This window comes from Melanostigma gelatinosum (genome assembly GCF_949748355.1).
Source record: "Melanostigma gelatinosum genome assembly, chromosome: 16".
Classification (NCBI taxonomy): Eukaryota; Metazoa; Chordata; class Actinopteri; order Perciformes; family Zoarcidae; genus Melanostigma; species Melanostigma gelatinosum.
The window spans coordinates 2,874,120-2,890,368 of NC_136649.1; the positions used below are offsets into that span (position 1 = coordinate 2,874,120).

Genomic DNA, 16,249 nt, shown 5'->3' on the forward strand with positions numbered 1-16,249 from the left:
CACCAACAGTTCTACTTCTTCTTCCCTCCGCTCAGTCAGCAAAGGGCACAGCCAGAGACAGAACCCCTCGGCGCAGCGACCCTGTTGCTTTTGGACGTCGCGCATATTTTTCTGCCCTCCCTCCCTTACTGAGAGCATGCAGGTAGCTGGACAGGAGATCATGCGGCGTAATCAACAGTGGACCTAAAAATACTCCAGCCAAATTGCCGCAACAGCTGTCCTCGCCTTGGGAGTAAACAGACAACATTCCTGTTTCATATTGTGTGATTTTGCATGCGTGAAGCTGAACCTGAGAAAAACGCTTGAAGCATATTAAAAGCTCAGTGGATTGCAGCTCTGCTGAGAGACATACAGCCGGCTATAGCGCGGGGCTTTGCACGAAATCCATCCATTGCTGCTGTCCATTAACACAAGTCTGTGGGGTTCAGTGGGCAGCCCACTGATGCCTGTAAAGTATGTGCATTAGACATTGTTGAAACTCCCTCAGCAGCCTTACATGGACAAATCCTGCAAGTCACTTACCCCCAATGGGTTAGCATGATTAAAATGTAATTTCCACATCATAATCCCATTCAGATCCTCTCACCCATAATCATCATTTGGATTTTTTTATCATTATTTCTCGGAACTGTCGCCACAAAAACGGTTTGTGATCACTGTACTGTGGCATGACGCTCCCAGACAGCACAGTTTTGATCCAGTAGGAGGAATGCAGCAGATGCTAAATTGGCCACACTGTCTGTGTGTGTCTGAGTGTGTGTGTGTGTGGAGGAAAAGGAGGAGGGGGGGATGATTTCTGTCCCTAGCATGGTGCTGTGCTCGTAAAGCATCAACAACTGACCGAGATGAGCCAATACTGCATCACTGCCAGATGTTCAGTCGGATTAAATGCCATCCTATGAACTCACAGGCAGTGTGGGCTTTAAGAGGTATGGATGAGCAATTTTTGGACATGGCTGATGGTGTCTGGGTGGAAACGTGACAGGCTGCTGGAGCCACATTTAGCTCAAGAGGGATGGCTGCCCGCTACAAGCATAGTCACCGCAAGTCATTCGTCCTGGTACTGAGTCTGAAAGGCATTTACGCCAACAAGAAAATAATCTCCAAATAATATATATATATATATATATATATATATATAAGTGCTGGGCAAGTTATTGTGTTATTATCGCATTAACGCATTCATTAATTAACGCTGGTGATTATTTTATGGCGCGTTAATGCCGTTTTTTTATTTGTTATTAAGCAGACATTTTTAACACAAGAACCTGGCAGCGAGAGTTGAACAGCTGTGTTTGTGTGGAGTCACTTCCTTCTGTGCTTCTGTCCATGCTTCTTATCACCCTCTATCTACCAACCTACATTTATAACAAATAACACACATATTACGGTAATCAGCGTTGCATATGTGTCTGACCAAAACACCAAAAAATAAATGATTCATTTAAATTATTTTTTTAGAGTTTTTAAAGTGTTTTTGTTTGTAATATGTATAATAAGCATATCATTTAGCGATCGCTACTGAGAATTTATAAAAAAAATTTAAAAAACACATGACGTAGATAGGTTTGCAGTTTTCAAGGTGTAAGTTATATTTCAGATTGCATCTCTTACACACATGAAAATAAAGTTGTGAACACCGGCTGAATATCTGTTATCAGAATCATTATAACTGTATTATAACTGCTACATGTGTAAAGAGAATACTGCTGTTAAAAATAACCTTTTGTTTAAAGTGTTTGCAAACCAAATGTTATTGCACTTTTGTTCATATAGCAGTACTTTTAAAAAGTGCGCAATACACTACTTTTGAATTCATGATTGAAATTTCTCAGAAAATTTAAAAAAAAATAAAAAGTAGGGCGAATCTAACTCAAACAGAAAAAGAAACCATTTGATCTGAACAACACCCACGCATCTTTATGAGTAGACATTTCTTGCAGCATGACAGACGCGCCGCTGCGATGAGGGAGCAGCCGAGGGGCCGCAGCGCCCTCCTTGGATGGTCACGGGAACTACGCGCTTATAATAATAATAATAATAATAATAATAATAATAATAACAACAATAACAATAACAATAATAATAATAATATCGAGGTCAAACTGTGAAACCCGACTATGGCGCGGCGTCACAACGCACATCGGTATCAATACGTGAAAATAACCCCGCTATCAACAAACGGGAGAGAGAGAGAAAATAAAAGAATCAGTGAAGGCAGGCTGTCATGCGCACAACTGCGTCTAAAGTAAGCAATGTCGATGTAATGTGGCCAGTAACGGATGACCATGCTACCCCTTTAATATTCATGTCTATAGGCTTCGCGTCAGGTGCTGGATCTTAATTGGCGTGATGAGCAGAAAAACAGCAGCCAAGCCAGGCGAACACATTTTCACCTTAAACCTCATCAATCTTATTTTATAACGTTAAAACCACCCCACGCAGCACACAGAGCCCCCGTTCACCGTGCCGTGTAGACCTCAGCGTGACCATTTTTTCTCTCCAGCCGATGGATCCCTGGAGGGGCTAGAGGCACCATCACAAGGTACCCGTTCCCAATTCACGTTGCGGTTTCATCAGTGACATTGCACAACTTACCTCCGGGTTTCGTTGCGGAGAAACGATTTGCTGATCGGTGTCAATAATCCCCCTTTGTCGCTGTCACCACGTGAACGCGATACGAAAGTCCCGCGGCGGGCCGAACGAAATAGAGAGCCGATGCCCAGCTCCGAACCGTGCGAGGCTGTTCACGCGGAGGCGAATGATCGTGGGGAGGTAAGTCGGTCACACAGCAGGCAGCACCACGCCTCCGCTCTTAAAGCTACCGCACTCTGTCTGTCTCGCTGTGTGTGTGTGTGTGTGTGTGTGTGAACAATTCATTATCTTGCTTCCATTGTTTTGTTTCATGTTTCCATTGCTACCAATAAATAACCAAGCAGCCAATAACATGTAACTGCAGCGCAGGTGAATGTCAGGCATGAGTCTAACGTGAACCAACAAAGTATTCCTTTCTTCGAAAGTCACAGTTTATGCAGAGTTAAGTGAATTTGAGTCCTTAGTTAAGGCAAGCCAAGTCCCAAGTCTAGTCCCAAGTCAAGTCTTAAATCTAGTCCCAAATCGAGTCCCAAGTCAAGTCCAGAGTCAAGTCCCCCCCTCCTGCTACTCCGCCTGTCACCAAGCTACTGGAGGTCCAGGCCGTATTGCTGGAGGGGAAGGGAGGCACGGGAGAACCAGGACCAGGGCTGAGCGTAGCAGACTGCCAGGCCCCACTGCAGCCGAATGTCTCATGTTTTCTAAAGGGACTCTGGTGCCTGGAAACACCACCGTTTTTGTCCACAGGGAAGTCGCTTTAAGACTGTTTATTTCATCATTTTCTTCTTGATCATATTCATTTTTTTGAATATATAACACAAGCATTTATTTTTCTGTCAAGGGGCAATCAAAAAAGTAACTCAAGTCCACGTCTCTGGTAAATGCTCCCTGTCGGAAAAGAGCAACGCGTGTTTGCAAAGTAGCTAACATGCATGTGAAATTATTACCTTAGATCCTACAGAAATATATATATATATATATATATATATATATATATATACTGGAAAACAACTCAAACAGGTTGCAACGTACTACAGCTCCCATGTCTGCCAACGAAATAAGATCCAGTAAACTTTAGAGTAAAGGTCTTGCTTCCTCCAGCTGCTAAGCATTTAATCCTCTGAAATATGAAGAAACAGTATGACTGGCTGTGTTTTGATCTCCTCGCAGCCCGTAATCCTTCATTAATTGCAAATTCTGGGCATCCACTATGACCTGGGCTCATACTCAGACATCAATACTAATTTCATATGTTTGAGCATGAAACAAGGCTTGCTGTGAGACAATTTACATTTACATCTTCAGGGGCAGAGAGGAATGGTATTTCATGACAGCAAACCTACGGCAAGCTGGTGTCGAAATGAAAGTAGCAGCTACCTGCATTGTTTGGGATGCTTTAAATACCTTCCTGCTGTTAGCGCAAAACCATTTCCAAAGCCCAGACCACTATTTAACACTGTCGTACATAATAGTGTGGCTGCATGATTTGTGCTCACTGACTGAATAAAATCCTCATTTACTGGGTTTCTACTAGAACATGTTTACATTCTTTAATGGTCAAAAAACACATTATTTTTCTCACAAGGTCTGTCTTTATATAAATGTATTCGCCTTCTGTCTGAAACTCTCCGTTTGAGCGCCTGTCTCTTTAAGACCCCCTCCAAAAACAGCCCAGTCTGCTTTGAGCCTGCATGTGACATTGGAAGGGGAGCCAAATCGGATTGGCTTGTTCAATCACATGCTACGCATACCCACACTACCTTACTAAATAGCATGCCAGGGAAATATTTAGTATGTCCCAATACATAGTATGTCTCAGGAAATACCATGATGACTTACCACATCCGGTCAAATTTTTCAGTACGCAAACCATTGGCAGCATTTCTGGCTATTCGGACCCACAATCCTCTACGCAGCTGATATATGAACAATTGGGATGTATATATTTCCCAATTAAAGGCACACTGCATGCAACAGTACGCATGTTGTGAGGGCAGCTGCAGTATGTACGAAAAGTAAAAGAAAAAGTATGCGATTTGGAATGCAGTCATGTTTTCAGATCGAGGCAGTCCACAAAAAGCTGACTGGCTCGTCTTATTTCACAGTTTGTGGGTTGGTAGACACTCCAGATACCCAAATATATGCGCCGTCTTACTACGCATATTCTCCTAAATTGTGACTTTGAACAGCTCACGAGTTCAGCATCTTCCTAGAAATAATTGCGTCTACACTTGGACTGAAGTTTCAGGAGTCGATAGAGCTGCCCGGGAGCCTCGGCGGCTTGGCAGATGACATTATCCAGTGGAAGCGAGGGATTCGGCCCCTGGGAGAAAACCAGGCAAGGGGCCTCGATTAATCTCTTCAAATTTGGCAAAACCACGGGCAGGTCAAATCTATAATCCAGAGGCAGATAGTATATCATAGGGGAGTTCGATTCATGTCAGATAATGACACTCTGTCAGTAATTTAGCCTGAGCCTTTTAGCCTGACCCCCAAAACTCAGTCAGTGAATTAGCCATGGCAACATGTGGACACGCACACCCCCCCGCACCCATACACACACACGTAGTACCTATTTTCTCCCTGTAACCTCTGTAATGGAGGGTGAAAGGCAGAAGGAGAACATGCAGCTCAGTTACACCTACAATAAAACTTCTACATTAGATGCAAAGTCATCTGTACCCCCCCATCATTCTCTTTTTCCCTATATGTATTGTGATGACTATCGTACAAAATCTGAGAATCAATAAGCCTCCTCTCTGTTCTATTTCTGCCTCATGTGATACGCTGCCTTTCATTTCCTGGCTGTCATCAAAGAAGTCTCCCTTCATTTGTCTCTTCGCTCCGTCTCGGCTGCCATCCTCTCCTCGGTTTATGGCCAAACACATTGTGTAGGTGACGTGTGCATGTGTTGGTGTGTGCGGTGAGTTTAAAAGCATTGCAAAGCCATAACATGGACGCCGATGTCAGAAATATCGATGATTTCTCAACATACAAAATGGAGTTTTCATTGCCCTGTGCAGCAGAAATAAAAAATAAAGCAGCATTGTCACACACACACACAGGGTGTAATCTCCTCAGTGTGGCCTAATTGAAAGTGACACGTTGCTGCTAATCAATACACAAACCCATTGTTGCTCTAGAAATATCCTGAGTGAACTGTCCCCATTCCTATTAAACTAAATCTTAACCTAAACCCAACTTTACCCTAACTTTAACCCCCCCCCCCCCCCCCAACCTCCATAGCGCATTCTGGTGCCTCTGTTCCTCAATATAGTGGAAGAGTAACTGAACCTTTATGTGTAAACATGTAAAAAGTCCTATTATTTGGCCACGTCCGCCGTTCTTGGATGCACGTCGCCTTCAAAAAATCTTCACAAACAAAACGCCGTTTGGGTGTAGACGCAAGGGCAAAACACATAGAAAGAGCTACGTTTAAAAAATGACCCATGTACTGGGCCTGAATGACACAATGAGACACGTCTGCTATAGTCACACTGTTTGCATTTACAGCATTATGTAACCAAGTGGTCAATAGTGCATAGCAATAATATTTCCATCAAAATGGTACAGCATTCCAAAACCACTTTGTGGCTTTTCGCCACACATCCAAGCTGATTTTCCTGCACTATTTTTAGCAGTATTGATAAAAATATGCAATCTTATTTCTTCTAAGGTGTAATATTTTACACCTTCTACTGTTTCGCAGTTAGTATGGATAAAATAGCTTTATAGCAGCAGCTTTAATAGTCACTAAGCTTTAATAGTTACTCAGGCAATACTCATATGAGACGGTAGGGCGAGGGAGAAACAGCAGTGGAAGATTACTGGCTTAACTGCGTCACAAGGGCAGTGCCGCCATCTTAGGGTAGGCCCAACAGCCTCGGGCTGTATTAAACCAGTCCCCCCCCTGCAGTCGACAACATTTCATACACACTGACAGATGACCACGCCTTCTGAGACGGGCCAGTGTGGACGGATTTGTCCAGGCTCCTACCAGGTGGCCTACTTGTACAAACAAGCTCCGCCTGCTTCTTTGATTTTGACCAATGGGCTTCCATAAGAGGTACCTATATCAATTACTGCGCTGCTGTGTTCAAGCGTTTTTTATGGCAGATCTCGATTGAGAGTGAAGCTATTAGAACCCATGCATGTTGAATTGCTGGGCTGCATAACTCTGTTGATAATAAACCTATTGCTTTTGATATAACTAAACGCCTCTTGAGAGCTTTCGTTGTCCTCTTAAATCTGCTCTGAGTGTGGGAGATAAGTTTTTCTCACAACAGCAGCAGAAATCTTTTGGCCTGGTTGTTGCGAGCATGGATCGGCCTCCTCTGGTGTGACACATCACAGGGGTTGGCCAGGGCTAACACAGTGACATAACACAGCTTTATTGTGTGTGAGGAATGGCATGCAACAACGGCAGCCCCGACGCAGCCCGGTGCTGAATGGGACTTCAAAGGCAGCGGAGTTCAGCACCGAAAGGTATTTCATTGTGACTCTGCCGTGCTGCTTGAATGCTAGAATCCTCCACGGCAGCAGGACTTCGGAGAACCTACTGGGTGGGGGGGCTTTCGTGTCAAATTCCCACTCAGCTCGTCGTGTTAGCATTCCCTGCACTGCTTGCATAATGCTGTGTGTGTGTGCTGAACCATCACCTGGACCTGGCTTGTGTTGGGAAGTGGATTTGCGCTCGGGGGGGGGGGGGGGGGGGGGGCATGGGGGAATGGATTTACTGTAGGAATTCTGCCAATGTCGCCAACGCTTTACAGCAACCCACGTTTGTCATTCAAATATTCTTCTGGAGCTTATTCAACCCTGTCTCTCATTTTTTATCTTTTCTATTTTCTCACCATTCCTGCACTCCCTATGCTTCTTCTCCCGCTCCCTCCTCAGAGTTCACGAGTCCACTCAGTAACGTGACCGTGTTTTCATCAGGTCCACATTCTCTCTGCTGTCGTCTATCCTTCGTGCCCTCTAGTGCTTGACAGTTGAGAGGTGGAGATGTGGACTCTGACAAATCCATGTTTGGTCTATTTATATTGTACAGTTAAAGTGGTTTAGCTCCAGGCCTTTTAGCCCCGTTTTAGGCCTAATCCACCCACTTTCCCCAAGGCCAGCAACACAAAGCCGGCAGGACCACCGGCCATGTCCCTGCCCGCCGTCCAAACTCCTGACCACATGCAGGTGGGATAGATAGATGGAGCGGATGGAAGGAACGGACAGGAGGGAAGGAGCGGAGGGAGGGAGAGTCACTTGACAAGCATGTACTGTATTGAAGTGCATCAAACAGCCAAACCTGTGTGTGTGTGTGTGTGTGTGTGTTCATTCCCTTGCATCTGTACTTGAGTGAATGAATTACACCCCTTTTTCCACAAGAATAAATTCACAAACAAAGACATTTTCAGAAAAATGTACAGAAATGTCTGAGGAATTGAGAAAGAAGAAAGTAATTACTTAAGAAATATATTTACGCAAATGGCTCAAGAATGAATTCCAAGGGTCTTAAGTAAGAGACAAGAGGGGCATGCTGGGCTCTGATCAATGAAAACTCTTGACATAATGTCCATTATGCAACACTGGTCTAAACAAAAAAATCCCCACTGGCTAAAAAATAAGAGCACGAGAGTTGCTAAGGAGAAGGTATGCAACCGATTTTCCAGGCAAAATGCATGAGACGTACGCCGGCAATAGTTTTGGAATTACTTTGATGAGTTTTTACAAAGCTGTACCAGGAGGCCGAAGAGAAGTTATGTGATATGATAATGTTTACTGATAGCCGGAAATGTAACTCATCCTTGAGGACAAAGACGAGGCTGAGTAAGTCACTGCGAGGTGCACAGCAAAGATACCGACGCTATCACTTCATGTTGTTCACAGTGTGACATTAGCAGTGACCCCTCCCTTTTCAAGCAAATAGCAGAACCTACGGTGGCCTTCAGGTGCGTTTGCAACGTAAACATGTAAAAGGTCTTCTCCCGAGCCAGCGCTTGGTTTGTTCGTTCTGGGCTACCGTAGACATAATGGTGGTGCAACGTGACGGACTCCGTGGAGAGGAACCATGAAGATATGAACGCTCATTCTAAGGTGGTAAGGTATTAAGTTTGGGTGATTATATACTCATGAAAACATAATAATGAATAGTATATTCCATTTCTGGCAATAGATGCCACTATAAGCTCCACACTGGTCCTTTAAATGCTACCAAGAAAATGTTTCTTCGGTTTGCCTTCACCTTTCATTTCATCTTTCTCCTAAGTAACCATCATAACAAATAATTGCTTGACAAAGTCATTTCAATGTTATGGGATGCTGTTAAACATAAAATAAGCCTTTTTCTTCCTACTCTGGATTGTATTTTACATTGCGAATGCCTCGTGGAAAGACTACGTGTTACTCTGCAAGCTGCCGTGAAACGGAACTCATTTAGTTTTCAGCAAACGCAGCACAGCAAAACATTCCTAAATGGATCATTCTACAGCATACACTTCTCCGTTTCATATTTCCTTGACTGGTCTTCGCACTGACAGAAAAACAAACATGCTGATGGATCACCAAAAAAAAGAAGCTAAATGTCACCCTGTCCGTGACTTCTTGCTCATCCCCAAATCCATCCCACAATATTGTTGGTCTTGGACTCTTGGAAATTCATATACTGTATTTCAGGAATGCAGACTGAAGTCTGATATGCCTGGGCCGAGCTAGCATAACAGAGGGCAGAAGCCTCAGAGAATAACACATAACCAAAGGCCTAAAGAATTCCCTTGGACACAGATACTGACCAGAAAACTGTGCCCTGGAGCTGCTGAAACCCCAGACTTAAATAGCATGGACTCCACTGCTGGTGGAGATAGACACTCAGCACTTTGGTTAGCTGCTTCTGGCCATGATTGAAATTACATCTATATATATAGATGTAATTTCTTATTGTTTTCATTTTGCATGTCACAAGTTTGCTGTTTTGAAAAGATCTATGCTTGTAACCTCCAGTGCTGAGGAATGAAGCCAACGCAAATGTGCCAAAAACTGCAGTTCCATGAATGGCCACTTGAGGCTGGCTTCAAAAGCGAGTCAATACCCATAGACCGCCATGTTTAAAATGCCCAACTTTACAGCAGAAATAAACATGTTTACAACTGTACAGGGGTGCATTTTTACATATCTCACCCGTTTTAACTCATCTTATCTTTAAAAAAAGATACCAAAGATTAAGGGCATGGCCACCTTCCTACCACGTTGTTGTTCAGCTATTTAGCAATGAAAGGCACTCCAAGTAGTTGGCTGCTTTATCTGCTAAGTACATTATACACAAATGCATTCGGCTATTCCAAATTAACATCCCAATTAACATACAGTTAACGTGAAATACTGATGCACCTTGTTATGCAAGCTAGCAAGCTAGCCTTAGTGTTATCTGTTTATGGCTGCACGGTGGTGTAGTGGCTAGCACTGTGACCTCACAGCAAGAGGGACCCGGGTTCGATCCCCGATCCCGGGTGGTCCTTCTGTGTGGAGTTTGCATCTTCTCCCCGTTGCAGCGTGGGTTCCCTCCAGCTTCCTCCCACAGTCCAAATACATGCAGTTTAGGCTATTTGGAGACTCGAAATTGCCCGTAGGTGTGAATGTTTGTCTGTCTCTATATGTGCCCTGCGATGAACTGGCGACCTGTCCAGGGTGTGCCCAATGTCAGCTGGGATCGGCTCCAGCAACCCTGAACAGGACAAGCAATTTGGATAATGAAAGAATCTAGCCAGTTAAAATAAAACAATGTTTCAGTCTCTTCATTTAGATTTGATATAATGACTTGACTCTACCTGAAAGCGTGTTATTCTTTGTTTGTAATTAATTAACTTCACCGGTCATTCGCAGGCAAAATAAAATAGAATTCTGAAAAGTGGTCAAAAAGGTGTAGATCTATTTCTCACAGCAAAGCCACTCGCTGGCCAGGGCATTATCAATGCTGCCCGTCATTCCATCATCCCCCAAGCATCCCTTCTTAGCACGACAGTTTCTAGAAATGTAATGTGAATAAATGAACTGACATTTTTTGGTGTACTAGTTCCTTTTGCTGTGTTGCCAAAGTTTTCAGAGAAAAGCAGACTTGTCCTGCATCGTGTAGTCCCCTCCCAGTACACTCCTAGTATTTGCACCGTGTGACTGTGACTGGGTGACATCCTTAACAGAGTGTAACTTGGTGTGTTCTGAAACTCCTCCACACACTTATGCAGCTGTATGGGGACCCTAGTGCATTGCTGGCAAGTGTGGGCTCCGGACCCGTTATTGCTGGCACTATGCTGAACATTTTTAAGACCGGTTGTGACATGGTAAAAATAGGATCCATGCACCCTACACGCTAACTTACATGTATAGGTCAGAGCATGGGCTGACCTCCTCTCACCACAGCGACCACGTAATTCACTCTGAAAATAACTCTCTTGCAAAGGCGCTGGTGTTAGAAATGAACATTTTTAGCCAGGCTGACTCAATATAGCTGCGTGAACGCGAGCTGCGTCCCGCGATGCTGAGACACTAAATGTGACTGAATGTATGGTTTACATCTTTCTGAAGGCAACTGCACGTGATGGGCGGTCACCATGTTCCCAGTGTTCAAAAAACAGATTTTTTACTTTTCCATCCACCATTGCGTGTGTAAGCATGTGTGTATGCCTATTCCATGTGTGTGTGCTTGTGTGATGACACTCAGCGGCTTTACAGTATAAGCAAGGTACCGTAGCAGCAGGAGCTTGTCTCTAATCGGCCCCCTTTGGTTAAAGGAGCAATCTACCACTAAGCCTCATGTGTCCACCCTCAGACAAAACTGGGATGACACACACACACAGTCACCCAGCAACACATCATCCTATGGAATCTATCTAACCTCAACCACTAAGCCACAGAGAGGCAGCGACTAAACTGAAGCATCATCTTCCCCTACTCTGTAATAAAGGCCTGGCCGAATCAAAAACATTCCAGCAGGCTTTCCTCAGGGATTGATTAGTCAGGAGCTGCGGAGGGCGCAGAGTTTACAGCTTGTTTTTTTCCCCACTCACAGATAATGTTCAAATTTACAGCAGCCTACATACCCATGGACGCATTTATACGGTCGCACACGGAGAAACACTCCCACATACTGCCTGTGTGCTGCTTGCACCGGGTTGGCGGGCTACTGTCGGTGCTGCAAGTGGCGGTTTAAAAGTGACACAGAGAGAACTCATAGACAAATTGATTTAATTAACTGCAACAGCACTTTGGTCGCTAACCGCCCGTCCAGTTCCTGTGAGGAGATGTAAAAGACCTTGAGAGTAAATACGCCATGTAGATCTAGATCATACCATGGCTAACTGATTCCTCCTGTGCATAGAGGGCACTGAGCACAGTAAACCCTCTAGGGGGGACAGGAAAGTCAGCCAGAGGGAGGCTTTTTGCATCAATTGACCGGATGCATTAATGTATGCTCGTCATAAAGGGACAGTGGAAAATACATATTTTCCCCTCTTACATGCGGTGCAATTTATCAATCTAGATTGTTGTGGTCTGAGTTGCAGCGCGTCAGAGATATTGACCGTACATGGCACTCGGTTTATAGCGCTCAAAGCCATAAACCGGAAAAAAACGTTAAAAAAACTCAAAATCCCTTTCCAGAGATCATGACCAAGTTACTTAAGGTCATTCCACGGACCTTGCCGTGAGCAGTTTCCACTGCTATCACGTCTCATTCCTTTCAATTAGTTTCACCTGTCATGTTATCATCCAGGTCATGTGATCTTCTCCCATTGGTTGTTTATAGGCCACACCTGTGAAGTCTGATAAATGCCCTGACAAAGACCTGTGGTTCCAACGTGTTATTTATTTTTTATGATTTGGCCACTACAACAAAGGATCTTTAATACATCCTTAATTGTTGTTCTAAGATTTTGGAGTGCATGGATTGCCTTCCTGTTCATCCAGATTTTCTTTGAACACTTTCCAAAAGCACCTGACACGTTTCTGATCTCCGGTTGAGTACAAAGAGAAACCAGTTATCTCCCCCCACAAGTAAAAATGAGTGTTGAATGTTATACAGATGTGACCGGGGAACCTTGATGTGACAACCTATGCAACGTCTGTGCAGAAACAACAAATGTTCCATCTTCTATTTTCTGTTCTTTTCTACTCTCTCTTTTTTCCAGATCTCCACTGCATGAGAAGTAGCCTACACTTTGACCCACATGCAGCACGTCGGATCCTGTTGTATAGAACAGGCGGGTACGGGGTCATCTTTTGCAAACATCCACGCAAAATCGCAACCACATAGCTAAAGTCTGTCGAGCGAGTGCTGCACACACACTCCCAGCCGGAGCTGAAATCCTCACACCCAGCACACCTTTTTGATTAGCTGCCAGGCCAGCGCTTCGAGACAAAGGTGTCGAATGCTGGCAGAGAGGACTGAAAAAACTGTTTTTTTGTCTCTGCCGCCAGAGTTGTTTTTGCCTTTTAAGGTTCCACGAGTTTTGTTCTTGGTTTTAGGCAGGTAGCATTAACCTGTATCAATAGCTTTTACTGTATGCCTCACTCCTTTCAGAGTTGATGAAGCATGTGTGTGAGAGTGTGTGTGTGTGTGTGTGTGTGTGTGTGCATGCTTGCACATGTCACCGTGCGTAATCATCCGCGGCGACAATTCCACTCTGATACTTTCTGTTGTCACCTGATCTTCCTGTGAACCCAACACAAGGAGATGAAAGAGAGTCAAAGTATCAGAATTATTAGAAATCATTTTGCACGCATGGAAAACTTACAGGTGAAAACAAATAAGAGTGTTTGTGACTTATTGGTTGGGAGTAAAAAATGTATTGCATCCAGATTTTGAAGTACGTGTCCGTGCGTCGAACTCGTGCAGTACCAGTTGGTTGCCTCCTCTGGGGTGAAACCACAGCTGAAGACAACACATGAACAGGAAATAAAAAAAATCAAAAGTTCACAGCTCCCTAACAAGCCCAGTCCAGCCCTCGGTTGGTGTGTACTGCCTGCGCTTTTCTGTCAAGGAAACAGATTTAACTATGTAATTGTTTTGGAGAGAGAGGACATGGCTGCTTCCTTCATGGAACTCACGGGCACTTTCTCTTTTTGAAAAGGCTATGTGATATAATCTGCACATTTGTGAAAGATTATGTCAACGTAGGGTTCTCTCACTAACACCACACACAATATTCTAGATTTTGTCCCCAGCTCCAGTGTCCACAGGAGCAAGAAATCCCCTCTTTGGTCCCACTGGAACACATGCGGTTCATACTGTGGAGCTGTTTTATGAAATAGGCAACCATATGAACAACATATCGTGACTGCACTACTTTCTGAGGGACTTTCTATGTAAAGCATAGCAAAGTGTCCTCATACAACCATTCGTATGATATCTCACAAAAAGTTACTCCTCATTTTTCATGCGTTTTTCCTTCGAAAGTCCAGCAACACGTGTCAATTTCCGCTCGCTGCACAGATGCAGTCTCTTCAAAATAAACTTTCATCTTCACAGGAAACAACTTTTAGGTTTAGGCAACAGAACCAGTTAGGTTTCAGAAAAGATCGCGGTTTGGGTTGAAATAACTACAGAAGTGCCGTTACCGAAGTAAGCAGGTTATGTGACAAATAAATCAATGCAGACTTCTCTTTTTCCACGGGGAAACAAACAGCCGCCTCTTGGGTGAAAAACCGGTTTGTGGTTTGACCCATTCACCACCCCTCCCGCCCACCCCGCGTGGGCTATAGAGGTTTTACCTCCTGATTTATGATTACTGGATTACATACAAATTGATTGTATGTGATATCTAAGAATTACAGCCCATTATATTTCGTAGGTAAAGCTACTGAATGCTGGATGAGCGTAGACAATGTGGAGGTTCAGAAATAACACAAAGAAAGACAAAGATACATTTAATAACCTGTTCAATGAAACGGGAAAAGTTTCCACTTTAGATGGTGTGGCACAGAAGACTTCACCACCTTTGCCCTTGGCTATAAGATGTTGCCAGTTGTGGCTTGAAACTGTCAGATAACCTGAACAAACAGCTTTTACGACTGCAGTTCTATTCTCTGGGCTCATTGAGCAAATTGACCTACAGTATATTTGTCTTAACATGTATCTGGTAAAAACTAGAGTGTGAATCTTATGTGTATCAACATGGCTTGCATCCAAACTGATCCGGAGTCCGTTGAGAGGGTTTAGTCGGTTGCTCATACTCCAACATGGGTGCCACGAGGGCGTGTTGCACCCGGCGGCCCCGTGAAAACGCTACCTGTTTGAAGTTGTCTTACTGCTCCAGGGTTAGCTTTCGTTAGCTTTCGTTTCCATAGGTTAGCCGTGCGTGGTGAGGAGCATGAGCCTGACGGCCGGGAGCTTTGCTGTTGCAATGGCAACATGTCGGCAGCAATCTTCTGAAAGGCTGCACACACAAAACATCCCAAACACACACAGTCTAACCTGAAGGAATGCTTGTGGGGGGCTGTGTTTCACCATTCGGAGCCAATCCTCTCATGAATGCTCATCCCTGTGCGAGTGGACAAACTGTTTATGTTGTTCTAAGAAGTTATGTGTGGTCTTTTTACCTCATTTTATGAGAAATAAAGGTGTTTGCTTTGGGAACAAGGACAAGTATGTATAGGGTACACGGAGGGGACAAGTATTGTAGTACTTATGCCGCGTTAATCCGGTCTTGCCGGGGCCCATTTCTTTTAATTCCTGTGAATCGCGCTGGACGCGCCTGAGAGGGGGCGTGGCTTATCGGCATGAAAGCCGCCTTCAACCATGGAAAAGATAACCTAAATTTCTGCTTACTACGTGTTGTGGAAGTCCCAGATATCCCGGGAAACTAAATGCCGTCATGTCTGGTTCATAACATCATCCGGAGGAGGTCCGTGTCTAGCGAGCCACACATCGGCTGTTTACCACAGCTGTATGAACACTAAATAAACTGATTTGGCTGTGATTTAACGGCAATAAACAGACAAAAATGGACGAAATAACTATGTAATGATGCCGATTTGTAAAAAGTCTGAGTTCATGTTGAGATAGTTCTCTCCGCAAGGTTTACACACACACACACACATGCATACACATAGTTTGGTCCGGTCTCTGTTGATATGAGGTATCGTAGAGCTCTGGGTGAACACAGACGGCTACAGGATTTATTTCCTGATTCAACAACGGCAGGAAGCCAGTGATGACAGGAAAAACATCTCAACTCTGATAGGCGCCGTAGTGTGACGCCATTTTTTCGGCGAAGTTGAAAAATTTCAACTCACGCGTTTGGGGCGTTTGACGAGAATTTGCGTGACTTCACCCGGACCATCGCAAATTCGCGTCACTCCAGTTGCATCGTGTCTGTTGCATCGTGTCATAGACTTTGTATGTAATCTACTCGCGCGAGTAATTTGCGCCGCGTTTGGTGTGAACGCACCATTATTGCAGTAGTTTGGTATTTCATTTAGAATTTATTGTATTATAGCAGGTTGACCAATTTTGTCCGAGAGTAATGCTGTAGAGGCAACCGTACTGCAATTTGGCATATGAGTATCTACACAATTAAACCAAACTGCCCACTAAAAGCATCAGCATGTAGGATATAGCCATGCGCAACAAGACACACAGGACTATATCGAAAACAATGCAGCACTCAAGAAGTGT

General features: G+C 44.2%; 1 protein-coding gene across 1 annotated transcript in view; it reads right to left on the reverse strand.

The window, feature by feature from the left end:
• Positions 1-2,666, reverse strand: part of daam2 (dishevelled associated activator of morphogenesis 2) — a 120,021-nt gene extending 117,355 nt beyond the window's left edge. The window contains exon 1 of the mRNA XM_079286620.1: positions 2,599-2,666. The gene's annotated coding sequence lies outside the window, so the exon portion shown is untranslated. The remainder of the gene's footprint in view (positions 1-2,598) is intronic.
• Between the last annotated feature and the right edge of the window lie 13,583 nt (positions 2,667-16,249).